The sequence below is a fragment of the Scyliorhinus canicula genome, chromosome 9 (genome assembly GCF_902713615.1).
Source record: "Scyliorhinus canicula chromosome 9, sScyCan1.1, whole genome shotgun sequence".
NCBI classification, from domain to species: Eukaryota; Metazoa; Chordata; class Chondrichthyes; order Carcharhiniformes; family Scyliorhinidae; genus Scyliorhinus; species Scyliorhinus canicula.
Genome location: NC_052154.1, coordinates 81,645,955 through 81,673,922, shown reverse-complemented (window position 1 = coordinate 81,673,922; position 27,968 = coordinate 81,645,955). Strand labels below are relative to the sequence as shown.

General features: G+C 49.2%; 1 protein-coding gene across 5 annotated transcripts in view; it reads left to right on the top strand.

Moving 5' to 3' along the window:
* Positions 1 to 27,968, top strand: part of LOC119971480 (uncharacterized protein KIAA0895-like) — a 144,079-nt gene that overhangs the window by 59,687 nt on the left and 56,424 nt on the right. The window contains exon 1 of one of the 5 annotated variants that reach the window (XM_038807062.1): positions 13,956 to 14,441. The exons of 3 other annotated variants lie outside the window; for them this stretch is intronic. The gene's annotated coding sequence lies outside the window, so the exon portion shown is untranslated. Of the gene's footprint in view, positions 1 to 13,955; positions 14,442 to 27,968 lie in introns of those variants that run through there. One more of the 5 variants, XM_038807063.1, reaches the window with a different exon arrangement.

Here is a 27,968-nt window from a genome sequence, read left to right as displayed (position 1 = left end):
ACTATAAGATCATTGGAAACTTGTGGAAATAGCATAAGCAGTAGTTCCCTGTGGGGTTTCCACTGATCCTGGACAGAAAACTAGCATTTCTACAGGATCTTTCGCTACCTTGGAACATCCCAGTGCTTTATAGCCAATGAAGTACTTTTAAACTGTAATCATGATTGTAATGTAGGAAATATACCAGCCAATTTGTGTACAGCAAGCTGCCACACGTGGTATTGTGATCATAGAACCATTGAACCCTCACAGTGTAGAAGGAGGCCATTCAGCCCATCGAGTCTGCATCAACTCTCTGAAAGAACACCCTACTCCCCCGCCCTATCCCCATCTAACCAGCACGTCCCTGGACACAAAGAGGTAATTTTATCATGGCTAAATCACCTAACGTGCACATCTTTGGACTGTGGGAGGTAACTGGAGAACTGGATGAAACCACCGCAGACACGGGGAGATCATGCAAACCCCACACAGTCACCCAAGGTGGGAATTAAACCCGCATTCCTTGCGCTGGGAGGCTACAGTACTAACCACTGTGCCACTCTAATCTTTTTTAATGAGGGATATTTATTGGCCAGGACACCATGGAAACTCTCCTGCTCCTCTTTGACTCATGCTGTAGGAACTTTTTGGTTCACCTCAGAGGGCAGACGAGGCATTGGTCTAATATCTCCTCTGGAAAAAAAAGATGATGAGCTCAAATCTCTCGAGTGGGACTGGAACCCACGACCTTGTGAACAGATCTTTATGATTTCCTTTGATTACTGAATGACAACCTATCTGGTTTTCCCTGAAAGACCGTTATGCTTCACTGGGACAAAAGCCTTGGCAACTCTCAGCAGTCTGCTGTAAACATTACTAATACAGCTATCTTACACTTCACGCCATTTAATTCAGTGTGAAGTGTTTTCTTAGAATTGAACACACAAACCCAGCGCCAACTCACAAGTGACAAAGTACTAATACAGCATAGACAGAGAAATCAGTGGATAATATTCAGCGAATGTTATCTGAAATGCGATTGAATGAGGAAATATTTGAAAACCGCAAGGCAACACTAAATGTTGTTGTAGATAGAAATCAATATATTATAGTTAAAGCAAAATTCTGTGGGTGTTGGAGATCTAAAATAAAAACAGAAAGTGCTGGGAAAAAACTCTGCAGGTCTGGCAGCATCTGTGGAGAGAAACAAATTTAATGGGTGCGATCAAACGGCCCCGAACGGTGACGTGACGAGGCCGTTAACTGTTAGTCATAGAGTCATTGATGTTTACAGCATGGAAACAGGCCCTTCGGCTTGTCCAACACACCCAGTTTCTATCACTAAGCTAGTCCCACTTCTCCGCATTTGGCCCATAGCCCTCTATACCCACCCTGCCCATGTAACTGTCTAACTGCTTTCTAAAGAAAAAATTGGACCCGCCTCTACCACTGCCTCTGGCAGCTCGTTCCAAATGCTCACCACTCCCTGTGTAAAGAAATTTCCCCTCGGGTCTCTTTTATATCTCTCCCCTCTCACCTTAAACCTATCCCTTCCAGTTCTAGACTCTTCTACCTTGGGAAAAAATGTTGACTATCTACCTTATCTATGCTCCTCATTATTTTATTGACCTCTACAAGATCACCCCTCAGCCTACTACTCTCCAGGGAAAAAAGTCCCAGCCTATCGAGCCTCTCCTTATCGCTCAGACCATCAGGTCCTGGTAGCATCCTCGTAAATCTCTTCTGCACTCTTTCTAGTTGAACAATATCCTTCCTATGATAGGGTGATCAGAACTGTGAACACAGTATTTCATGTGTGGTCTTACCAATGTCTTGTACAACTTCGATCTAATGAGAACTCGCAATCTGGATCTCCCCCTCACCGGGCAGGATCCAGATTTGCATATTAGTTGCAAACAGTTGCAACAGTTAGATTCACTTAAATATGTTTACGCCAGAGTATCCCAAGGCCCAACATCGAATGCACACACCTGAGATACCTTGTGTGGTCCCGTTTAGCACTAGTCCACACAAACGTGATTGGAGGCCACTGGGTTCTGGGCAAGGTGGTACCCTGATGCCAGCCAGGCACTGTCAGCCTGGCATCACCACTTGGACACCCTGGCAATGCCACCCTGGCAGTGGCAGGGTGCGTAGGTGATACTGCCAGACTAGCAGGACCACTGCCACAGTGTCAGGCTTACAGTGCTAATGTTCTCGGGTGACAGGGAACAGGACAACTCCTGAATTGGTAAGTTGGGTCTTGGGGAGGGGGCGGTAGAGAGTGTCTGGAGGTGGGTACAGTGCTTGCCTCTTCCTGTATTGAACAGTTGAGCTGTGCTCATCAGTTTAGGAAGTGAGTACCCCTGCAAAAAATGTCTCATTTTATAGCAGGGTCATTCTCGGGGCTGCAGGCTCTGAGAAACACCCGACTATTCGTGCCCAATGTTTTGAGGCAATCTGACTCATGTTAGCATAGTGGCTAGCACAGTTGCTTCACAGCTCCAGGGTCCCAGGTTCGATTCCCGGCTTGGGTCACTGTCTGTGTGGAGTCTACACGTTCTCCCCGTGTGTGCGTGGGTTTCCTCTGGGTGCTCCGGTTTCCTCCCACAATTCAAAGATGTGCAGGTTAGATGGATTGGCCATTCTAAATTGCTCTTAGGCAAAAAAGGTTAGGTGAGGTTACGGAGATAAAGGGGGATAGGGTGGAGGCGTGTGGCGTAAGTAGGGCCAGTGCTGACTCAATGGGCTGAATGTCCTCCTTCTGCACTTAAATTCTATGGTTTCTTTAGAACTTTAAATAGGCTGATGTTCCATTCGAAACAGTGCATGGGCAGATTGGATAGTACTGTGCTACCTCATCAGCTCTTCACCTTGGAAACATGGATTTGGACCCAACTCAGACCAATGGGATGAAAGATTTAAGGGTGCAAAATAATTTGGATCATGCAGCTTCTCAGGGGTACTGGCCTGCACCTCAAAACTGCCTCATATATTGGGCAATCTGGGTTTGAATCCAGCCCAGACTGACATAACAAAATAAAAGCAAAATACTATGGATGCTGGAATCTGAAACAAAAACAGAAAATGCTGGACAATCGCAGGTCTGCCAGCATCTGTGGAGAGAGAAAATAGAATTAATGAGGCCATATGACTCTTCTGAAAGCCTGTGCTGATTTTAAGGTTTCTCTGAACAATCAGAGAGCACAACTCTTTGTGAGTGTTGACACATAACACAATACGACCCTTGATTCAGAACTAATTGGTGCTAAATGGGCCATCTCACACATGGTGGGTAGGTGAAGACTGTGGGAAGTGGATCACATTAGTGCCTTTCTGATGTGGAAGATACGTCCTGCTATTAGTGTAGAAGGAGTTGGGCTGTCACTGATCACTTCCCTGTCTGATGAGTGTACATTTGTAGTTAACACAGTTTGCCTCAGATTCAAAATACCCAGCATTGACATCGCTAACCTGGATGAACACAAAGCATTCACGAACAAAAACTGTTGTGCTGCATCTGACCTCAACAAAGAAAATACAAACAATGCTAAAATTTACACCATCCTTGTGCTAAGTAACAAAGTAAAAATGCTGATAAGATCAGATCCAGGTCCAGGCATATAAAACTATGGCTACAGGAGCGGGTCAGAGGCTGGAAATTCTGTGGAGAGTAACTCACCTCCTCACTCCCCAAAGCCTGTCCAACATCTACAGGGCACAAGTCAGAAGTCTGATGGAATACTCAATTGTTTGGATGAGTGCAGCTTTAACAACACTCAAGAAACTTGACACCATCCAGGACAAAGCCCTCATTCGTTCAGCATCCCATCTAGCACCTTAAACATTCACTGCGTTCATCACCGATGCACAGTGGCAGCAGTGTGTGCCATCTACAGGATACACTTGCAACAACTCACCAAGGCTCCTTTGACAGCGCCGTACACACCTGCCAACTCTACTACCTACGACAAGGTGATGCGACCATCAATTCACTCGAGACAAGAGTAGAAGTAAACCGTGGCTTTAATCAACTTAGAACAGTGCCTGCCTGCGACTGATCCAATACGGAGAACCGCCTACAGGTCGACTGCTCTTTATATCTCCCTCCAAGGGGAGGAGCCATGGGCGGAGCCCATACATGCCCCAACATGTTTCCCTATGGATAATGCCATACAATGGCCCATAGGAGAAGCCCACAAGGGCAACAGCATAGCACAGATACAAATACAAGGGCAACAGCACAGATACAAATACAAATTGGCATAATACATTCACCACATTCACCCCCTGTTAAAAAATTGAAGTCCAGCGGGGGTGACGGGTTCATAAGTTCAGCCGGTCCAGCGCATGGATTGTGCGCTGTGATCGCCGAAGCTCTGGCGTTGTTGTTGGCCCGGGTGTAGAACACGTTCGTGCTGGCATTGGTAGTGAGGGCGCCGGTGCGGGTACAGACTTGAACTCTGGGAGTGTCTCTTCTGGAGCTTCATTCCTGTGGATTGGTGAAGGGGGGATAACGGGCGGGAGGGAGCGCGGGAGCCATATAGGGGCGGGGGCGCTGGTCATGGTAGGTTGGATGGGATATGGTGGAGGGGCAGTGGTGGTGGAACCGGCGGGCGCCAGGTCCCGGAGGGAGACCGTATCCTGTCGGCCATCGGGGTGTTCGATATAAGCGTACTGGGGGTTGGAGTGTAGGAGCTGGACCCTCTCTACCAGAGGATCGGACTTATGGCTCCTGACCTGCTTTCGGAGTAGGACTGGCCCTGGTGTCTTCAGCCAGGACGGAAGCGAGGCCCCTGAGGTGGATCTTCTAGCGAAAACAAATAGGCGGTCATGAGGGGTCTCGTTTGTGGCCGTGCAAAGTAGGGACCTAATAGAGTGGAGCGCTTCGGGGAGGACCTCCTGCCAATGGGAAACTGGGGGATTCCTGGACCGCAGGGTCAGTAGGACGGTCTTCCAGACCGTCGCGTTCTTCCTCTCCACCTGCCCATTTCCCCGGGGGTTATAACTGGTAGTCCTGCTCGAGGCGATGCCCTTACTGAGCAGGTACTGACGCAGTTCGTCGCTCATGAACGACGAGCCCCAGTCATTGTGGACATAATTGGGGAAACCAAACAGGGTGAATACACTATGTAGGGCTTTAATGACGGTGGACGTGGTCATGTCGTGGCAGGGGATTGCAAAGGGGATGCGGGAGAACTCATAAATAATATTGGGGAAATATGTATTGCAATTATTGGAGGGGAGGGGCCCTTTGAAATCGATACTGAGGCGCTCAAAGGGCCGGGAAGCCTTTCCCAGGTGGGCCTTATCTGGTCGATAGAAGTGCTGTTTACACTCTGCACAGATCTGGCAGTCCCTGGTCATGGCTCTGACCTCCTTGGTGGAGTACGGCAGGTTGCGGGCCTTGATATAGTGGATAAGCCGGGTGACCCCCGGGTGGCAGATGTCATCGTGGATAGCCCGTAGTCGGTCATCTTGCGCGCTGGCGCATGTGCCGTGGGACAGGGCATCTGGGGGCTCGTTGAGCTTCCCAGGACGATACAGTAGTCCCCCGTTATACCGCGGGTGATCGGGTCCAAGACAGCCACCCGCGTTGTAACCGAGCCGCGGATATCCACGATGGCGGATTTCCAAATGAATGAACGAGAGGAAACATCGCTGACTGTGCTGAACATTGCTGAATGGAAGGGCATTTTAAATAAAAAACATCAAAGTTCGTTCAAGTCTTAAATCAAGTTTTAAATTTATTAAAATATATACAATAATATATACATACAATAATATACTTAAAATTGTACTTACAAGCATATTTTTAAAAATCATTTTAAAAAGTCTGTGAGTTTCTTCTGGCACATCCCCTTCCTCATCTTGACTTGTGCTTGCCTCTGGAGGTTCTTCAGGTGTAGGATGTATATCGGGTCGAAGTCCTGTTGCTCTGTGTATGCTATGAGCCACTTCAGGTGCGTGATGGCATCCGAGTGGCTCTTTGCCACTGTGGGCTGGGGTTCTTCTTCTTCTTCCTCTTGGGTGACCTGGTCGATGATCTCCTCCTCTGTGAATGTTTCTGCGGGTGCCATGTCGTCCTCTGCTGCTGACCACCTGTTCACCCAATCCTGGAGTGTTAGGTTCTCATCCAGGTGGTCCTCTAGCCTCTCCTCAGCTGCCCTGGTCTCTGCTTCAGTAAAGCCTACGAAGTCCTCTTCATCCGGGTAATGTTGGGGTCGTGGGAGTGCTGCTCCTAGGGCCTTGTTCCAGCAGTTGGCGATGGTCTTCTCCGTCACAGCTCCCCAGGCCTTCCCTGCCAGATAACAGGCATCCTTGATGGTGATGGCTTTCAGGTAATCTGGGACAGTGAGAGGAGAGTCTATCATTTCCAGGATCAGTTCATTTTTGTACACAGACTTGAAGGTCTGAATGATGCCAGCATCACATGGCTGGATCTTGCTGGTGGTGTTCTTTGGGAGATAGAGCACTTGGATCTGCCCATCCCTGGTCTTGAGAACATCTCCCTGAGGGTGGGCTGAGCAGTTGTCCAGTAGGAGTGTGACCTTCTGCGGTAAGTTGCAGGCACTAAGGTGGTCCCTGACACTGGGTACAAAGAACTTGAAGAACCACTCCTCAAATAGGGTAGCAGTCATCCAGGCTTTGCCAGAGTTCCGGTAGGTAATGGGTAGGTTCTCCATGTTGATGTGGTGAAAGCATCTAGGAGACTTGAATTTGCCCACAATCAATGGCTTCAGCTTGTGTGTTCCCGTGGCATTGCTGACAAACAAGTTAGAACATAGAACATAGAACACTACAGCGCAGTACGGGCCCTTCGGCCCTCGATGTTGCGCCGACCTGTGAAACCATCTGAAGCCTATCTGACCTACACTATTCCATTTTCATCCATATGTCTATCCAGTGACCACTTAAATGCCCTTAAAGTTGGCGAGTCTACTACTATTGCAGGCAGGGCGTTCCACACCCCTACTACTCTCTGAGTAAAGAAACTGCCTCTGACATCTGTCCTATATCTCTCACCCCTCAATTTAAAGCTATGTCCCCTCGTGTTGGTCATCACCATCCGAGGAAAAAGACTCTCACTGTCCACCCTATCTAACCCTCTGACTATCTTATATGTCTCTATTAAGTCACCTCTCAGCCTTCTCCTCTCTAACGAAAAGTTGGTGAGCCTGTTCTTGGCTTGCTTGTACCCCAGAGTCTTGTGGGCATCATCCTTGACAGCTAGGGTCTTGTCAGGCAGCATCTTCCAGTCGAGCCCTGACTCATCTGCATTGTAGAGTTGCTCTGGGGTCAGCTCCTCTTGCACCATGTAGTTCATGAGGATGTCGGGAAAGGCTGCTGCTGCTCCTGAGTCGGCGGATTTCTGTTCACCACTGATGGTAACTGCACCTATCCCATGTCTTTTCTGGAACCGATGGAGCCAACCCTTGCTGGCTACAAAATTGCTGTCCTCTGGGTGGAGCTGGTGATGGAGCTTCTCAGCCTGAGTCCTGATGATAGGTCCAGATAGGGGGGTGCCACCAGACTGTTCCTGGACAAACCAGATGAACACAGCCTTCTCCAAGTTAATGTCACTAGCGTTCCTTGCCTTTTTCCTGGTAAGCCTTTCACTCTGAGAAACTGTCCCAACATATGTTCTTAAATTGGGCTCATCTTTCACCCACCCACGGAGGGTTGACTCTGGTACACCAGTCTCTCTGGATAATTTTGCCTTTGTTTCCCCGTTTCGAAGCCGGTCTATCAAATGTATCTTTTGCTTCACTGTGTAAGACTTGCGCTTAAACATTTTGAACGACAGTAACTGAACTCGAAGATACCTGCACTGGAAAAGGTATCCCTTTTATGGCTGGGTAATCGGGCTAATCGGTCGCGGCTACTCATCGCGGCTAATCGTTCTACAGTAATCATCGCGAGTAATCATCGCTGCTAATCGGTCTAATCACCGTGGGTAATCATCGCTGCTAATCGGTCTAATCATCGCGGCTAATCATTGCGGCTAAAAAAGGTGCTGTTTCAAAAAGAGTTTAAAATGAGTCAAGTAAGTTGGGGTCCATAAGCCCCCCCGCCGTATATCGCGAACCGCGGTATTGCGGAGCGCGGTATAACGGGGGACTACTGTATACTATATCGTAATTATAGGTGGAGAGTTCGATCCTCCACCTCAAGATCTTATCGTTCTTGATTTTGCTCTGCTGCGTATTGTCGAACATGAAGGCTACCGATCGTTGGTTGGTGACGAGGGTAAACCTCCTTCCTGCGAGATAGTGCCTCCAGTGCCATACGGCTTCCACGATGGCTTGGGCCTCCTTCTCGACTGAGGATTGCTGAATTTCGGAGTCGGTGAGGGTGCGTGACAAAACGCTACCAGGCTGCCTGCTTGATTGAGGGTAGCGGCGAGAGCGACCTCTGATGTGTCGCTCTCCACCTGGAAGGGGACCGACTCGTCCACCGCGTGCATCGCAGTTTTGGCGATGTCCGCCTTGATGCAGCTGAAGGCCTGGCGGGCCTCAGTTGCCAGTGGGAAGATGGTGGCCTTGATTAGTGGGCAGGCTTTGTCCGCATAGTTGGGGGCCCACTGGGCATAATATGAAAAGAACCCGAGGCACCTCTTCAGGGCCTTGGGGCAGTGGGAGTTTCAGGAGGGGGTGCATACGGTCAGGGTCAGGTCCTAGAACCCCGTTTTCCACGACGTAGCCGAGGATGGCTAGTCTGGTTGTGCAGAAAACGCATTTCTCCTTGTTGTACGTGAGGATTAGGGTTTGGGCGGTTTGGAGAAATCTGTGGAGGTTGGCATCGTGGTCCTGCTGATCATGGCCGCAGATGGTGACATTGTCCAAGTCAATAGCCCATACTGGTCCACCATTCAGTCCATTGTTCTTTGGAACACTGAAACCCTGTTTGTGATGCCAAAGGGGACCCGGAGGAAGTGGAAGAGGCGGCCGTCTGCCTCAAAAGCCGTGTAGTGGCGGTCCTTCGGGCGGATTGGGAACTGGTGGTATGCAGACTTCAGATCCACCGTGGAGAACAACCGGTAGTGTGCGATCTGGTTTAAAATGTCTGGAATCCGGGGTATGGGGTACACATCGAGTTGTGTGTACCGGTTTATGGTTTGGCTGTAATCTACAACCATCCGGTTCTTTTCTCCGGCCTTGACAACCACCACCTGAGCTCTCCAGGGGCTATTGCTGGCCTCGATGATCTCCTCCCGCAAGAGTCGCTGGACCTCGGACCTGATAAAAGTCCTGTCCGGTATGCTATACCGCCTGCTTCTGGTGGCGACTGGTTTGCAGTCAGCGGTGAGGTTTGCGAATAGTGGCGGAGGGTTGACTTTTAGGGTCGCGAGGCTGCATATGGTGAGTGGGGGTAGGGGCCCCCCGAACTAGGGGCTGGTTTAGCTCACCAGGCTAAATCGCTGGCTTTTAAAGCAGACCAAGCAGGCCAGCAGCACGGTTCGATTCCCATACCAGCCTCCCCGGACAGGCGCCAGAATGTGGCGACTAGGGGCTTTTCACAGTAACTTCATTGAAGCCTACTCGTGAAAATAAGCGATTTTCATTTCATTTCATTTTTCAACTTCAGGGTTCGGCTCCTGAGGTTGCATTGGAAATTTAGTCCCAATAGGAGAGGAACGCAGAGGTCTGGGAGCACATATAATTTAAAATTGGCGTACTCAGCACCCTGTATTGCTAAGGTTGCGGTAGTGCACCCTTGGATTTGCACCGAGTGCGACCCAGAGGTGAGGGAGATGGTTTGGAGCGCCGGGAAAATTGTGAGCGAGCAGCATCTTACCATGTCCGGGTGAATGAAGCTCTCTGTGCTCCCGGAGTCAAAATGGCAAGGCGTCTTGTGCCCGTTTACCCAGACGGTCATCATAGAACTCCGGAGGTGCTTGGGTCGTGACTGGTCCAGGGTGACCGCGCTGAGTTGCGGATAGCCGGCATGGTCGGAGGTGCTGGGGCGGCTCCGCGATGGCTGCCCTTGTTGATCGTACGCGTCGAGCGGCGTAGCAGATGGCGGCCACAATGGCAACACCCGTTGGTCGAGCATGCCGGGCGGTGAGGAAGGTGGCGTCCAAGATGGCAGCCCCCATGGATCGCACGTGGCCGGCCGCGTGGGGTAGGATGGCCAAGATGGTGGCCCCCATGAGTCGCACATGCTGTGAGGGCTGGAAGATGGCTGCCCCCCACGGATAGCACGAGGCTGATGGTGCGTCTGCAGGGTGCGGAGTCGGCAGACACGCTGCTACACTGTGGCATCTGCGGGCCTGTGAGTTAGAGTTCTTGGACCTGGCCAGGCAAACTTTGGCGAAATGTCCTTTTCTCCCGCAGCTGCTGCAGTTCGTGTTACGGGCCGGGCAGTGCTGGCGGGGGTGTTGGGACTGGCGGCAAATATATCAGGGTAGCCCCCCATGATGGGCGGGCGGCTGCGCGGCACAGGCCTGGGGTAGTCTTTGCTCGGGGGTCCACGAGGGGGTCGCGTGGTCAACCGGGAACGCGTTAAGGCTCTGGAACGCTGCTTCCAGGGAGGAAGCTAACTTTACCATCTGACACAGGTCCAGGGCCCCCTTTTCGAGTAGGCGCTGTCGCAAGTAGTTGGACCGGACTCCTGCCACGCAGATGCCTCGGACAGCGAGTTCCATATGTTGAGTGGCCGTAATGGCGTGGTAGTTGCAGCTGCGTGCAAGGACTTTGAGGTCGCGTAGGTAGTCTTCTAGCGATTCCCCGGGACGCTGGCGGCGAGTGTTGAGGATGTGTCGCGCATAGACCTCATTCCCGGGCTGTACATAGAGGACTTTGAGCATCGCTAGGGCATCTGCATAGGAGGAGGCCTCGTCGAGTTGAACAGAGATTCGATGGCTCACCCGTGCGTGGAGGAGGCTCAGCTTCTGTTCATCGGTGACGGAAGGCGTGGAGAAGGCTGCGAGATAGGCCTTGAAGCAGCAGAGCCAGTGCGAAAAAATTTATTTAACCTCCACGGCCTGCGGATCAAGTTCCAGTCGGTCTAGTTTGAAGGCCGATTCCATAGTTGCGTTTAAGTTGATTAAATTGATGCGACCATCAATTCACTCGAGACAAGAGTAGAAGTAAACCGTGGCTTTAATCAATTTAGAACAGTGCCTGCCTGCGACTGAACCAATACTGAGAACTGCCTACAGGTCGACTGCTCTTTATACCTCCCTTCAAGGGGAGGAGCCATGGGCGGAGCCCATACATGCCCCAACATGTTCCCCTATGGATAATGCCATACAATGGCCCATAGGAGAAGCCCACAAGGGCAACAACATAGCACAGATACAAATACAAGGGCAACACAGCACAGATACAAATACAATGGTGGATTATTGGCATAATACATTCACCACACAAGGGTAGCAGGCGTATGGCAACATCACCACCTCCAGGTTACCAGCCATACTATCCTGACTGGAACAATATCACTGTTCCTTCACTGTTCTGAAACTCCTCCTCTAACAGCACTGTGTACCTCGACCACACAGACTGAAATGGTTCAAGACAGCAGCTCAGCTTCACCTGCAGAAGGGCAACTGGGGATGAGCAATGAATGTTGGCCTAGCCAGCGATGCTCACATCCCGAGAGCAAAGTAAGAAAAAAAATGTTGCTGGACGATTTACATTGCTGTGCCATTAATCTTGAAAAATGTAAACTCACCACCAACCTTCCCATGAGTATTAAGAAACGGCTGGGTTTGTAGTTTCAATTCGAATATATCTCAATGCAGACATTTCAGCTGATATTTTATGTTGTGAGGACTCTGTTAGTGACGCGATTCCTGGCCTGGGCAATGAAACTCCCATCTTGCAGAACTTTACAAATGAAACTATGGAGTCTCTATCCAACAGGTGGTAAGGGTGTTTCTAATGTTAAATTTTAACTTTTTCACACTTTGTTTTTGCTTTTTCTTTCTGTTTTTGTCTCACTTTTAATCACACTTTCTTTGTCTTTGCTTTATTTCTCTTTCTGTATCTGACTCATCCTATTTCCATCTATCGCTTTCCTTCTTTCTCGATTCTTAAACTGAATTAAGGCAGATGGATAATTGGACTTTATGTTCAGGAGGTTCTAGATTCTCATTGATATTGCTCAGCTATTATCAGGGAGCATTTTCACCAATGTGTGCTCAGATAAATGACCCAGATCTTCCAGGCAGCGGCAATGCAGTTAGTAGTTGTGGCTGACCATGATTAAACATGGCCTCTTACCCTTTTCTGCTTTTGTAGCTGGGATTTCCGGATGCCACTTGCTCTGGTAGCTTCCCTTCAGGTCAGCTTCCTTGTAATCTCATGGCTTCGTTTTTAAGTTTTAACATTTCTTTGCCTATTTCTAATGTTTAAGACTTTTAATTGCTGTTATGGGTTTGTAATGGGGGAGGGGGGGAGTAGAATGAACATTGTTGGGGGGCGGGGATGAGAGTAATGGAGGGTGAGCATTGTTGGGACTGCGGGGTGGGGTGGAGGGCATTTTTGAGAGGGTGGGTGAGGTGGGGGGGGTGTTGAACATTGTTGGGAGAGGGGTGAGCATCGTCAGGAGGGGGGGTGAGAATTTCTGAGGTGTGAGGGGGTGAGCAGTTTTGAGGGTGTGAGGATTGTTGCTGATACAAAGGGGTGAACTTTGTTGGGAATGTGGGAAAGGGGTTGAGCAGTACTGGGAGTATCCTGGTGTGGTGAGAAATCTTGGGATGGAGGACGTGAAGTGTCTGTGTTATGGGGGTGGGGGTAAGGGTGAGCAGTATTGGCGGTGCGGGTGTGTGAGCATTGTCAGGGTCCTGATGGTTGAGCACTGTGGGGAGGGGGTAGCTTTGCAGGGGTGGAGGGGCAGTGAGCATTCTCGGGGGCACAGGTGGAGTGTGCAGTGTTGTAGGTGCAGGGAGTGGCATTATAGTGAGGGGACGATGAGGGCATGGTAGGCATTGTCGAAGGTGTCGGTATGAACATTGTCAGGTATAACGGGAGTGAGCCATACCATGTGGTGGTGAGGGAGAAGTGAACATAATGAGGGTTACGGAGCGGTGAGCATTATCAGGGATGCAGAGAGTGAGCAGTGTCAAAGATGCAGGGGAGATGGGCAATGCCAGAAAAGGAGTTGGGTGTGAGCACTATCGGTGGTGCAGGGCTGTGAACATTGTTTTAAAGGAGTTTGAGTGTGGGGGAATGAGCAGTGTCCAGGATGTGGGAGGTGTGAATATTGTCAGGGATGTTCGGAGGACGGTAAGCATGATGGAGAGGGGTGTTAGGTAGGTGAGCAAGGTGTTTTTTTTTGGCATTCATTAACAGCTCCTTCTGTTAATCACTGACTTGAGCATCAAGCTCAAGTCTCCATTGCTAAGGTCAGTGTTGGATTATTTCTTGATAGCGCAATTGTACCCATCAGAAGTTTCAACGTTCTGGGTAAATACCATGCATGTGTGCGGGTTGGGCTTTCCTCAGGGCCCCACTGCACAACATTCACCACTGTTTGCCATGCAGACTTCCAGGCCAATGGCTCAGAATCTGCCATCAACTGAGAGGCAATGGCCTTCGTTAGTCCCTGAGCTTAAACAAAGCTGCACTGGCAGATCTGGTCATCTCTGTGGCCAGGAGTTTACCTTTCTCCACATATTGCTGATGTAGCTTGGTTAAATGGGGAGGGGAGGAGGTGAACAAGGCCCAGCAGGTGAATGGAGAGACCAGCAACTTTGGGATCATACACTTAATCAGAAGTTGCACAGAAAACCCTGAAGTTGAGGCCAAGTTCAGAGGTCAGATCAGGGCGCAAAAAAACAACAGCCCTGCAAATTCTGGGGCAATTGTTACCTGACGGGTGAATGCCAATTCATGGTGCCTGTTGGCACCCAGAATTGCTGGGGCTATGTATTGTCTGGGAATATTGTTGACGAAAGATCCCAGCAGTTTCCGGCCGGTGGTGCTACAGTGGAAAGCGAGCCTCGATGATCAAGTAAATGAGACGAGTCAGCAGCGGATTTGCTGCTTCCTGGGATCTGGCGCTGTGGGGAAGCCGCTCTCCAGTTCATCCTTCAGTCGCAATACCCAGCCCCGGCTGCAGTGTGGAGGGGGGGGGGGGGGGAGAGACAAGGACCTCAGCAAGTCCCCAAGTATCGCCCGTTCTCCATCTAAAGTCCAATTGCTTCGGGAGAAAGGCAATCGAGTGCACTGCGACCCGCCTGATCGGAGGTTAATAAAAGCGAGCGTTGACTGGGACTGTCAGCCAGTGTGTGATCAGCTGCTTCCCTTTATATCCATTACCCCCCACCCTCCACTCTCCCCTCCCTCCTCCGAGACTGTCTCAGCTCCATCAGCCCAGCATTGTGGGGTCCTCGTCAGCCCTCGGAGAGAAAATAAAAAGCTGCAGATGGACATCTTTTAAACCACCGCGAGTGAGTGGCTGTCTTTATTTCTGAGGGAAACAACACACTCTTGCAACGACTGATTCATGTAAGTGGGACGATTTTATTTCTGATTTGTGAGGATAAAATCTGATCGAAGAAAGTAACCCAGATGGTGGAGGGGGGTGGTTTTTGTGCCCTCGGGTTCACGGTTGTTGTTCAATATTGGTTCTTGTCCTGGGTATTTATTTCGGGTATTCGCCTCGGCTTGTGCCCATATGAGGGGTGGACATTGTGAGGGAGATGGAAACCCGCAAGATTACAATGAAAGAGAGTTGGCGCCAGTGTGTGTGTGAGAGAGAGAAATGAGGGGAAATGTTTATTGTGGGAGGCAGCGGGTCCCGTTGCGCGCTATACAGACCGACATTGTCCAACAATCCGTGAACAGCCGGCAGGCGGCCCATTATGAGGGAGGCGCATTTAACACAAAGCACTTGGACACTTGTTCATGTGGAATCTTGCCACAGGAGCACTGGTTATTTTTACACTGACGTTGCTCTGTGAAGAAAAGCAGTTCAAATGATGAAATCATCAGGAAAAATTAAGCAGTCTATGCTTATGTTTGTTTAACTCGGAATCATGAGCGTGTTTAACTTGCCTCCCTTTACCCCCAGGCCTGGGCACCCTCACTATCCCCCCACCCGACCCCACCCTATGATTATTCTATTGTCTGTTCCTCACCCACCCACTGCCGAGAACCAGCCCAGGTGGCTGGAAGGTGTAGCAGTTGTCAGACTGCAGGGCTAGGGGTGGGTGGGGGGAAGTCATTGAAAATGGTCAGGAGTACCACAAACTAAAACCTTTGTAGCCCAGAGTCAACCAATCTTAGCTCCCAGACCAGCCCAATATTGTACCGTCCATCCAAACAGTACAACAATTCAATTTCCTCAAGTTGTTTGGCAGTGTTAATTCATCTGGTTTCTAAATCAAATCTCAGCAGTGCTCAAACTACGGGTAGCAGGGTGGTCAGGTTGGGTGGATGGACTTCGAACTAAAAGATCTTCAGAAGAACAATGTGCCTTCGTCTACGATTGTCGCGACACAATTATTCAACATCTCAACCCTATACTTTATAAGATACAGGAACACACCTCTGTATCCTGAAGGTGCAATATGCAACACATCTGAATGTACTCGAATTTATGTACATAAAGTGAAATTAAACGTCCTTTCGGATGAAATGAAGAATTCAGCATTTCTGGAGGGAGGGGTTTTCAGATCTCCCCCGCGAGTCCTGTGCGGGATTTGAAGATATCACAAAGAAGCAGCATTTTAAAAAGGGACAGAACAAAGCCCGGGGGCGGGGAGACAACACTACGCGGACACAGGAGAAGGCATTTAATTACCGAGACATGCTGCTGTGGGGGATCAGGAGGTGGCTGCATGGCAGATGCGATATTAACAGGAGACTGGAGGATGCCTCTTGAGGGCATGAAACAGCTGTATAATTCAGGACGTGGGAATAGTTCAAGATTGGAAGGGCAGACTGGGAGTGGGGTAGAAAATTGAATTGGAAAGAGAGAGGGAGCTTTAGTTCGGACATGATAAACAATGATCTAATCGCAGTTTGATCTCACGGATGTAGATGGGTCCAAGGGTCGGTGCGGACTCCATGGGTCGAATGGCCTCCTTCAGCACTGTAGGGATTCTATGAAAGTCGATTTAATAAGTGTTAAGTCCGTCATAATTTTAATAAATGGCAGATCAGGCTTGATGGGCTGAATGACCTACTACCGTTCCTATGGTCATTTAGGACAGCAGATGCATGGGAACACTGCATCAAAATATTTATTTCCAAACCATGCATCATCCCGTCTTGGAACTAAATTGTGATTCCTTCACTGTCGTTGGGTCAAAATCCTGGAACACCCTCCCTAACAGCACAGTGGGTCTACCTACACAATGTGGGCTATAGTACTATATAATGTTCTATAAAAATAATAATCTTTATTATTGTCACCAGTAAGCTGACATTAACACTGCAATGAAGTTACTGTGAAAATCCCCTAGTTGCCACATTCCACGCCTGTTCGGGTACACAGAGGGAGAATTCAGAATGTCCAATTCAGCTAACAAGCGCGTCTTTTGGGACTTGTGGGAGGAAACTGGAGCACCCGGAGGAAACCCACGCGGACACGGGAAGAACATGCAGACTCCGCACAGACAGTGACCCAAGCAGGAATTGAACCTGGGACCCTGGTGCTGTGAAGTAACAGTGCTAACCACTGTGCTACCGTGCCACCCTATGCGCAATAAATGTTGGCTTAGCTAGAGACATGCATCCGAGGAACGAATAACTGAAACAAAACCTATTGCCTTGTCCTCTCTCTTTAGCTTTCCAAATCACCGCTCAAGTGGACTCCTCCCCCCACTATTTAGTTTAAAGCCCACTGTACAGCCTAGTTTTACATCTTGCCAGGACATTGGTCCTCGTACAGTTCAGGTGAACACCATCCCAATGGCATCGCTCCCTCTTCTCCCAGTCTTGGTGCCAGTGCCCCATGGATTGAAACCCATTTCTCCCACACTAATCTGTAAATCAAGCATTCAACTCTCTTATCTTAGGTACCCTATGTCAATTTGCTTAGGGCTCAGATGGTAATTCAGAGATTATTACCGTTGTGGTTCTGCTTTTTGATTTAGGCTTGAGCTGCTCAAATTCCCTCAGCAGAACCTCTTTCTAAGTCGTACCTACGTCATTAGTGCCGACGTCCTGGAACATTGTGGCTAGGTAGCTTTTGCCCTCCTTGATGCATCAGAGTTTCTGAAGCTTGGACTCCAGATCATCAATTCTGAGTCAGAGTTCCTTGAGCTGCGGACATATTTGGAGATGTGGTCGCTGTGGATTACACTGGTGTCCATCAACTCCCACATGCTGCAGCTACAGCGCAGCACCTGCCCTGCCATCTTTATTGTGTTTTATTTAATTAATTGGGTTTAAATATCACCCTATTATTTTATTTATATTAAGAAATTAAAATAGTGAAGTTGTAAATTGAGTGCAATACTTGCATCTCCCCAGTACCAGTTTGAACTACTTTGTCTATTTAAAACTGGTAAGCACTGGCGTTTCAGCTGACTATGGAAAACACCAATACATACTTGGGCACCCTGGAGTGTTACCTATGCCTATCTTTAGTTGGACTGGGGTGAGCAGAGTAAGAAGTCTTACAACACCAGGTTAAAGTCCAACAGGTTTGATTCATACACGAGCTTTCGGAGTGCAGCTCCTTCCTCAGGAAGCTCCTGAGGAAGGAGCTGCGCTCCGAAAGCTCGTGTTTGAATCAAACCTGTTGGACTTTAACCTGGTGTTGTAAGACTTCTTACTGTATCTTTACTTTGGTAGGTGGGACCTGTCTCTATGGGATATTCCTTTGGAAAGCAAAATGTCTACTCTGGATGGAGTGATCAATGTTTGCTTTGGAGACTCTTAATAAAGTTGTGTCAGAAAAGAGCACCAAAAGAAAGGACAATCAGTAGGCTACTGATTATGAGACGCATCAGTTACAGTCCTCCTCCCAATATCTATACATGTGCATAACCTAACAGCGGTGATAAAGCAGCAATCAAGAGAAAGAATTTTGACTGATATTTCCACCCCAATATGTGACATAAAGGCTAATGGTAGCACTCTGACTAAAGCCTCCACGGGACTTCTATTAAATAGAAAATGTGTGTATGTGTTGGGGGGGGGGGGGGGGGAGGGAGGTTGTGTGAGGGGTGTGTTTGAGGATGGGGTTTGTGTCTGGGGGAGGGGGAGAGTTTTGTGTGTGTGTATAGCCAGCTTCCCACCTCCACCCTCTTAAGTCTTTGGTGGAAGGCCCATGGATGACCTTGCCACACCACCACCAATTGAGATCCTTGAAAGGATAATTAATCTCCATTTAAGGGCCACATCCTGCTGCCAGCGGGGCCTGTCACTATGCAGGGAGCACCATGAGCAAAACTTGCTTGTGGTCTCCCGGGGAGGTGGGGGGGGGGGGGGGGGGGATGGAAGTCCTTCATTTAAAAGCACGCAATTCTTGATCAAATCATGTGGCACAGGAAGGGGGAGGTCAGCTGAGAGCCACTCTCCTGCCCTTGCTGCTGACCCTGTATATTCCCCTCACTGAGACCCCCATTCCATGAAAGCTCTCCCGCTGTCACTTTCCTCTGGATTGTTCCGTGATGCTAGGCCTCTGGTGGACATTGTCTCCCCATGGCACTGCGGAGTAAAAGAGCTGCTGGCCTCTGATTGGCCGTCCCTTGCATTGGCTCTCAGTGGTCTGTTAATTGCCTGAGCGACCCTAAATCAGCAGGCCTTCCTCAAAAGAGCCTCTTACCAGCTCTACACCCAGTGGGCAAGATGCAAGGGGCCTCCATAAAGTATTCCCCCATAGTCTCCATAAGTGTCAACTATAGTTCAGTGCTGGAGGTACATGAGAGTATGTTTCAGGCCGGCAGTATGTCAGAATCCACGAGGAAAGGCATCATAACCCTCATCTACAAACGGAAGGGGAAAGGGAATAAATTAGAAATTGGTGACCCATTTCACTGTTGAATGTGGACTATAAAATTCTGTCCAAGGTCAAGAAAATCTCTTGACAGTCTCGCACTACTCGTGGATATAATTGCCTATGTGCAGGACAGGGGTGTATATACCTGCCTCATCAGCCTGGACCAGGAGGAGGGCTTTGACAGAATATCACACACCTACATGATCACTATGCGCTCCAAAATAGGGTTTTGAGAGGGAATCCACAATTGGATCCAACTGCTCTACACAAACAGTAGTAGCGCAGTTTCAAATCAATGGGTGGGAATCAGAAAGTTTTTCAACTAAATCTGGAGTCAGGCAGGATTGCACGCTCTCCCACCCTTTTCGTGTGTTGTACAGAACCCTTTGCTGAGTCCATCAGGAAGGATGTGGGTACAAGAGGACTGACAATCCCAGACAGTGGAGGCACTCAAGTCAAAGCCTCTCTGTACATGGACGATTTCACTGTATTCTGCTCAGATCCGTTGTTGGTGCACAGACTGATCAACGTCTGCAACCAATTTGAACTGGCCTTGAGTGCCAAGGTAAATCGTGGCAAGCACGAGGCCATGTTCTTTGGGAACTGGACTGACCAATCCATTGTCCCCTTCACCATTGGGTCAGATAGCCTGAAGGTGTTGGCAATGTAGTTTGGAGGGTCCAGGGCACGTGTTAGAAACTTGAAGCAGCAGGTAGATATAATGAACCAAAAACTGGGTATGTGGGAGTGACACTCTCTCCCCGTGGCAGGCAAAAACCTGGTCATCAGGTGCGAGGCACTCTTGGTGTTGCTGTTCGTGGCACAGGTTGGGGCCCACTCCTGAGCTGTTGTGATTACCTGAGCCATTTTCCATTTCATCTGGGGGTCAAAAATGGATGGTGTTCGAAGGGATGTGGTGTACAAACCTCTACATAATGGAGGAAAATCATACCCAACATCGCCCGAATCCTGATGGTTCCATTTCTGTGTGGCTGCAATAAGCTGTGAATAGACCCTCGGTATTGAAACACCAAGTATCACTATGTGCTGAGGTTCTACCTGTCCCCAGTGTTGTGAAGAATGAGTCTTGCCACACTGCCACAGAACACTCCTAAGTAGATGGATCGGGTGGATCTACCTGTCCTTCGTGGAAAATTTAATGTAGGGAAACACCTTTGACTACAAGCCCATCAAGCAGTGATCTGCACGTTACACCCTCGAGGCCCTTCAGGAAAAGAACATGGTGGATCCTGTCGGATGGATCCCTGATCAGACTGTCAAGGTCATTTGACAGAATGCCTCATCACCAGAACTTTCAAACAAGCACCAAGACCTAGCTTGGCTGGTGGTGAGAAAGGCCCTCCCCGTCAGATCCTTCCTCCATACTTGGAGTATCATCCCATCCATGCGCTGCCCTCAAGGTGAATGTGGTGGGGAAGAGACCATTGTCCACCTCCTTGTGGAATGTGTCTTTGCAAAGAAGGCCTGGAGAGAGATGAGGGTTTTTTGTCATGGTTCATCCCGAGCAGCTCTGTGCTCTCCAGTCTGTTACCAGGGACATACAGCAAGACAAACATCAGCTGTTGCTGGAGGATCATCAACCTGGTGAAAGATGCTCCGTGGTTTGCCCCGGTCTTTCAACGCAAATGTTGTCCCCGACCAAGTGTTGCAGAATGGCACATTCCAAAGCCCAGGACTATGTCTGAGGGATGCACAAAAGCTTGGTGCAGCTGTTGCAGAAGTGCAATGGGGAAAGATCAGTGTCTAAGACTTTTCAGCCACAATGAACTGAGGGGAGGGTAACTGTGTAGATACCCCACAGGCTGCATGACTCTCATTGAATGTATACAATGGATATTACATTCATCACAATTGTTTTGAAGCAACTTGATCTTTGTAAAGAATTTAAATGCCTTTGCACCATTTGTAATGACCATTCTGAAATGCCTGTAATGTTTCCTTGAATGAATTGAATTGGATATTCTGAATTCTCACTCAGTGTACCCGAACAGGCACCAGAGTGTGGCGACTAGGGGATTTTCACAGTAACTTCATTACAGTGTTAATGTAAGCCTACTTGTGACACTAATAAAGATTATTATTATTATTAGAGAACCTGAATATTGTTGGACGTCGTGTGATAGACATTTCAAAATGTTTGCCATGTTCTATCAGATATTTTACAAATAAAATATATGCAAACATAAACTATGGCCGGAACTTTTTCCGGCGGCAGCGCACCCCCCTCTCTCCCCCCCCCCCCCCCCCCCCCCCCCCCACCCACCCCCCCCCCCCCCCCCACCCCCCACACAGCCCGCACAGGATTCCCGGTGGCACACTATGGTTACAATGCAAAATCCCATTGACAAGCGGCGGGAAGATAAAATCCAGCCACAAGCGAACTTAACACGGCCGAGAAACACACGACTGGGGAACCGGACAATCCCGCCATTTAGCTCAATGCAGCACTCTAGCCTCATGAGTCAGAGTGTGGTCAAGTCCCACTCCACATAACTCAAGCTGACAGTCCAGGGCAGCACTGAGGGTGCCCTTCTTTGCACCATCAAAGTTGGCTGGAATTCTCCGGTTGCTGTGATTCACATTTCAGCAGCAGCACATGGCCACTTATGGCATGTGGTGATTAAAATGGGAAACCCCATTGATATGCAGTGGGAAGATGGAATCCCGCTGCGTGCGAACGGCGTGCCGTTAGGGCACGAGGCTAGGGATTTGGAGAATTCAGCTCGCTATCTTTTGGCTAGCCCCATCTGCCCTCTCTGGCAGATGCAAAAGTTCTTATGACGTTATTTGATGAAATGCAGGGAAGTTCTCTCCTGTCCTGACACTGTTTATCCTTCAACCAGCACCTAAAACAAGGTGTTTTATTAATTTAATGATTTTATTATCATTATTGATAATCATTTATTACATTTAAATAGTTAAATAAATTTACCAATTGCTTTACTTCAAAAGTGTTTCACTGGGTACAAAGTCTTTGCAGTGTCCTAAGGTCATGAATGGCATTATAAAATCACATTTCCCTACAGTCACTCCTCTCTTCCAATACTCAGTGGCTTTCTTGATTCCATTTAAAATACAAGATCACTTGACGATCCCGAGAATTTTTAAGCTGTTTTTGAGAGCTGTGGAGTCACACTGTTTAACAATTCATGGATTGTAAAAAAGTTTTATTATAGTTTGGCATGGAGGGAAGGTTTGAGGATGTCGGCGGGCATGTGATGTGCAGTGAATGACTTTGTGGGTAAATGCATGGGACTGCTGGGGCTGGGTCATATCAATGAGAGGCTTGTGCCAGATTCAATCCTCACTCTGTGTTGAATTGGCTGATCCAGGGAAGGAAAGGACTTTGCTCACTTCAAATGGCTTCAGCTGTCTGGAGGACTAAAGTCCTGGCAGGTTCTCATCTTGATTATGGTTCAGGGATTTCTGCTCGAAAGTACAATCGGTCTCAATCCCAGTGTTTGAATAACCTCGTGGCATCCCGGCAAGTTGATCTTGCAAAGTCCTCCTCACTAACATCTGAAGACTTGTGTCAGAATTGGGTGAGCTACCTCGCAGCTTGACATAACCTGCTCATGGAGCTGTAACTATTAGCCATTGTTCCATACTCCTCAAACGGCCTTGATTATGGTCTGTCTTAGGGCCCGGTCAAGCCCCCAGAAGATTGTCGGGAGGGAGAGGCCCGGGAAGTCCTCAAATTATTTTTTAAATTTAGAGTAGCCAATTATTTTTCTTTTCCAACTAAGGGGCAATTTAGCATGGCCAATCCACATAACCAGCACATGTTTGGGTTGTGGGGGTGAAACCCACGCAGACAAAGGGAGAATGCGCAAACTCCACATGGACAGTGACCCAGGGCCGGCATTCGATCCCGGGTCCTCAGTGCCGCAGTTCCAGTGCTAACCACTGGGAGTCCTCAACATTGACTATGGACTCCATAAAGTTTCCTGGCATCAGGTCACATAAGGGCGATGAGCCTCGTGCTGAAAACCATCTACAACTCTCAGCTAATTAATCCATATTCCTCCATGTGGTACATCACTTGGAAGATGGACCGAGGGTGGCAGCAGCACAGAATGTAATCGGAGTGGTGGTTGGTAGCATCACAACTGACAGAGCTGGTCAGACTGGCCTTTGGCAGGTGGTGCGAGAACCAGCACGAGGGAAAAAAAACTTCCTTGGCTTTGTCCTCACCAATCCTTTTTTTTGTCTTATTCCCTCATGGGGATGTGGACGTCGCTGGCTGGGCCAGCATTTGTTGCCCTTCCTGAGGGCATTTAAGAGTCAACCACATTGCTGTGGGTCTGGAGTCACATGACCAGATTGGTTTTAACGATTGTTTCATGGTCACCATTCAATTCCAAATTTATTTTTATTGAATTCAAATTCCACCGTCTTCTCTGATGGGATTTGAACCCCCCCCCCCGGTTGCTGCTGCTGCTGACCTTTTGTTTTTACCGTTCAGCCAGGAGATCTAGGAATGGTTGCCATCTCCTGACAAACCCCTGCACTGACACCCTTAGGGCAAATTTCACCCTCTCCAATTTAATAAACCCCACCATATCGTTGATCCAGGCCTCCACGCTTGGGGGCCTCGAATCCTTCCACTGAAGAAGAATACTCCGCCGGGCTACGAGGGACGCAAAGGCCAGAACACCGGCCTCTTTCGCCTCCTGCACTCCCGGCTCCACTGCAACCCCAAATATTGCGAGTCCCCAGCCTGGACTGACCCTGGATCCTACCACCCTCGATACTGTCCTTGCCACCCCCTTCCAAAATTCCCCCAGCGCTGGGCATGCCCAGAACATGTGGACATGGTTTGCTGGGCTCCCTGAGCACCCAACACACCCGTCCCCGCTCCCAAAAAAATGGCTCATCCTCGTCCTGGTCATATGAGCCCCATGCAGCACCCCAAACTGTACGAGGCCAAGCCTCGCACAAGAAGAGGAGGAGTTCACCCTCTCCAGGGCATCCGCCCACGTCCCCTCCTCAATCTCCTCACCCAACTCCCCCTCCCATCCACCCTTCAGCTCCTCCACCGAGGCCTCGTTTACTTCCTGCATCACCTGGCACGCCTCCGAGATCCTCCCCTCTCCAACCCATACCCCCGAGAGCACCCCGCCCGGAACCCCACGCACCGGCAGCAGACGGAACCCCGCCGCCCGACAAACGCCCCCACCTGCATGCACCCAAAGGCGTTCCCCGGGGGGAGCCCAAACCTCCCCTCCAGCTCACCCTGGCCCGCGAACCCCCCGCCCACAAACAGGTCCCCCAGCCTCCCGACACCCACCCTATGCCAACCCAGGAACCTGCCATCAACTCTCCCCGGAACAAACCGGCGGTTCCCCCGCATCGGGGACTCCATCGAGGCCCCCACCTCCCCCCTGCACCGCCCCCATTGCCCCCAAATCTTGAGGGTAGCTGCCACCACCGGGCTCGTGGTATATCTCGTTGGAGGGAGCGGCAGCGGCGCTGCCACCAGCGCCTCCAGGCCCGTGCCCACACAGGACGCCATCTCCACCCTCCTCCACGCTGCCCCCCCCCCCCCTGTCCACCACCTACCCACGCACCATGCAGCCCAATAATACCCACAGAGGCTGGGCAACGCCAGCCCCCCCCACCCCCGCTCCGCTCCAAGAACACCCATCACACCCCCGGAGTCCCGCTCGCCCACACAAACACCGCAACGCTCCCGCCAACCCGCCCAAAAAAGGCCTTCGGGATAAGGATGGGGAGGCACCGGAACAGGAACAGAAACCCCGGGAGCACCACCATCCCCACCGACTGTACCCCACCCGCCAGAGACAGCGGCAGCATGTCCCACCTCTTAAACTCCTCCTCCATTTGCTCCACCAGCCTTGTGAGGTTAAGCTTATGCAAGGCCCCCAGCTCCTGGCCACCTGAACCCCCAAGTACCTGAAGCTCCTCTCTGCCCTTTTCAGTGGGAGCCTCCCAATCCCCCCCTCCTGGTCCCCCGGGTGTACCACAAATAGCTCGTTTTTCCCAAAGTTAAGCTTATACCCTGAGAAATCCCCAAATTCCCAGAGAATCCCCATCACCACCGGCATTCCCCCCCACCGGGTCCGCCACATACAACAGTAAGTCGAATTGTATTCAATCACAATCTGTCACCTCATATCTGGAATATCTCCCACTCTACCATTGCCAATAAGGAAGATGACCGATCCGAGTTCAATAAGGCACGAAGAATCGCATACCAAAAGCAGCATCAGACATACCTAAAATGTGGCACCAATCTGGTGAATCTACAACATGCAAACAGAACACATTCCTCCCAAACAGCAGCAGCTATCGACAAGATTGAACAATCCCATTACCAATGGATCAGATCAAAGGTCTACAGCCTGCCACATTCAATCATAAAGAATGGTGGGCAAATAAAAAAAACTGGCTGGGGGAGGAGACACCTTGAGCATCTTGATCCTCAACAATATTGGAATCCAGCAAGTGAACGCAAAGGATGACGCTAAAATACTCGGTGCTATCCTCAGCTGGAAGTGCCAAGCGGAAGATCCAATTTATCCTCCTCCCCATAACCCCATTTGACCTGCACATCTTCGCACACTCTAAGGGGCAATTTAGCATGGCCAATCCACTTAACCTGCACATCTTTGGACTGTGGGAGGAGACCGGAGAACCTGGAGGGAACCCACGCAGACACGGGTAAAATGTGAACATAGTCACCCAAGGCTGGGATTGAACCCAGGTCCCTGGTGCTGTGAGGCAGCAGTGCTAACACTGTGTGCCACCGTGCTTCCCTAGAAAAGGTGAAAAGCTCCCTCATTGATTGGAGTCATATCTTGCACAAAGAAAAATGGTTGTAGTTGCTGGAAGCCAATCATCTGGGTCTCAGAATATTGCTGCAGCAGTGGCAATGTCCCAGGCCTTACTGCTTCAGGTCTGTTCTCAGCAACATCATCAATGATCTTCTATATATCATGAGGTCAGAAGTGGGGGATGTTCGCTGATGATTTTATGCTGATCAATTTCATTCACAATTTCTCAGATTATGAAGCAGTTCATACACACATGCAGCAAGATCTGGACAACATCCTGAGTTAGGCTAGTAAGAGGTAAATAGCATTAATAAGGCACAAGTGCCAGGCAATAATCATCGAAAGCTACTCTCAGTAATGGTGACCCTGAAACTATCATTTAAAAATAAATAAATTTAGAGTACCCAATTATTATTATTATTTTTTTTCCAATTAAGGGGCAATTTAGTGTGGCCAATCCACCTAACCTGCACATCTTTGGGTTGTGGGGGCGAAACCCACGCAGGCACGGGGAGAACGTGCAAACTCCACGCAGACAGTGACCCAGGGCCGGGATTTGAACCCGGGTCCTCAGCGCTGTAGGCAGCAATACTAACCACTGTGCCACCGTGCTGCCCCACCCTGAAACTATCATAAACACCTGGTTCACTAATGTCCTTTAGAAGAGGAAATCTGCCATCCTTACCCATCTAGCCTACTTTTGACTCCAGACCCACAGTAATGTCATTGATTCTTGATTGCCCCTCTAAAATGGACTGCTAAGCCACTCAGTTCGCGAACAGGGGCAACAACTGCTGGCCTTGTGAGCTATACATACATCCCATGAAAGAATAATTGTTTTTTAAAAATTTCCTAAAAAGAGAGAAACTAAACATCTCCCCTTGACATTACCGTCAGCAAATACCCCACATTAATATCCTGGGGGCAGTGGGGGAGACCCAAAACGTAAACAGGAAAATAACATATAAGCTGTGGCTTCAAAGAGCAGGCCAGAGACTGCGTATTCTGCAGCAAGTGACTCCACTATTGACTCCCCAAAGATGTGGGACAATCTGCAATGTACTCCCAATCTGCAATTGGGAGTGCAATGGAATACTCGCCACTTGAGTGTAGCTTTATCCACACTCAGGAAGCTTGACAATATACAGGGAAGAAGCAAACCATTTATTTTGGGTCCCATCCACCAGCCGAAGCAACCATTCCCTCCACCATCAACTCACGGTGGCAGCAATGTGTAGCATTTACAAAATGCACTGCAGTAACTAACCAAGACATCTTTAACAGCACCTTCCAACAGCACCACATAGAAGGATAATGGCATGCGGGAATGCCACCACCTCTAATTCACACACCATACTGACTCGGAAATACTCGCCATATCTTCATCATCACTCCCTAACAGGGAGTTTCATCATGACGTGGACTGTAGAATTTCAAGAGGGCCAACACCTTGAAGGTCAACTGGGACTCTTCTAACTTTTTCAAAAGTCTCTAATCACAGTCATTGTTTTGCTTAGGGTATAATGTTCCTTTTATATTTCTTCCTCCCTTCCCTGAATGGCCAGTTAGTATTGTAGATGAACATGTGAATAACCAACTCACTGACCCTGCTCTGAAATCAGGAGTGAAGAGGTCAGTGAGCGGTGACTACTTCCAATCCTCTTCCTGTCATTGGAGAAGGTCTGTTTCTATTTAGTACCTTCCCAGACACACAGTTGGAAACACCTCATGGGTGACTGTGGGCATCAATCATCATCAGATCACTCCTGGTGGAACCTGTTGGAGCTTAAATGCAATGCACAACTCAACTGTACTGGATTGTAGATCTATTGTCTAAAATTGGATGCATCATTTGACCAGCCTCATTGGCTAAAATCAATCAGATGGCCATTTTATCAATAATCTCTTTCCATCAATGTTAATGGCTGGATCTAATCATGTGATTCATTTGCACTTAGGCTCTGGATTAAAGGGAGTAAATATAGATCCAAAACAAAAGGAAAATGGAAGTATTTATTTTATATGGCTTTTCAAACCACCAGGCATCTCAAAGCACTTTATAGCTAATTATTACTGTTGACGTGTAGACACTGCATAATGCAAGAAACACATGTGGGTCAGGTGGGGAACAGGCTACAGAAGGTTTATTTTTGTGCATTAACCACTCACTGGCCTTAGTCAAACATGACGGTTTCCCTAGGAATTGCTGCTCATTGGTTCCCACTACGATGATTGATCCTTGGGCACAATTTATCTGCCATT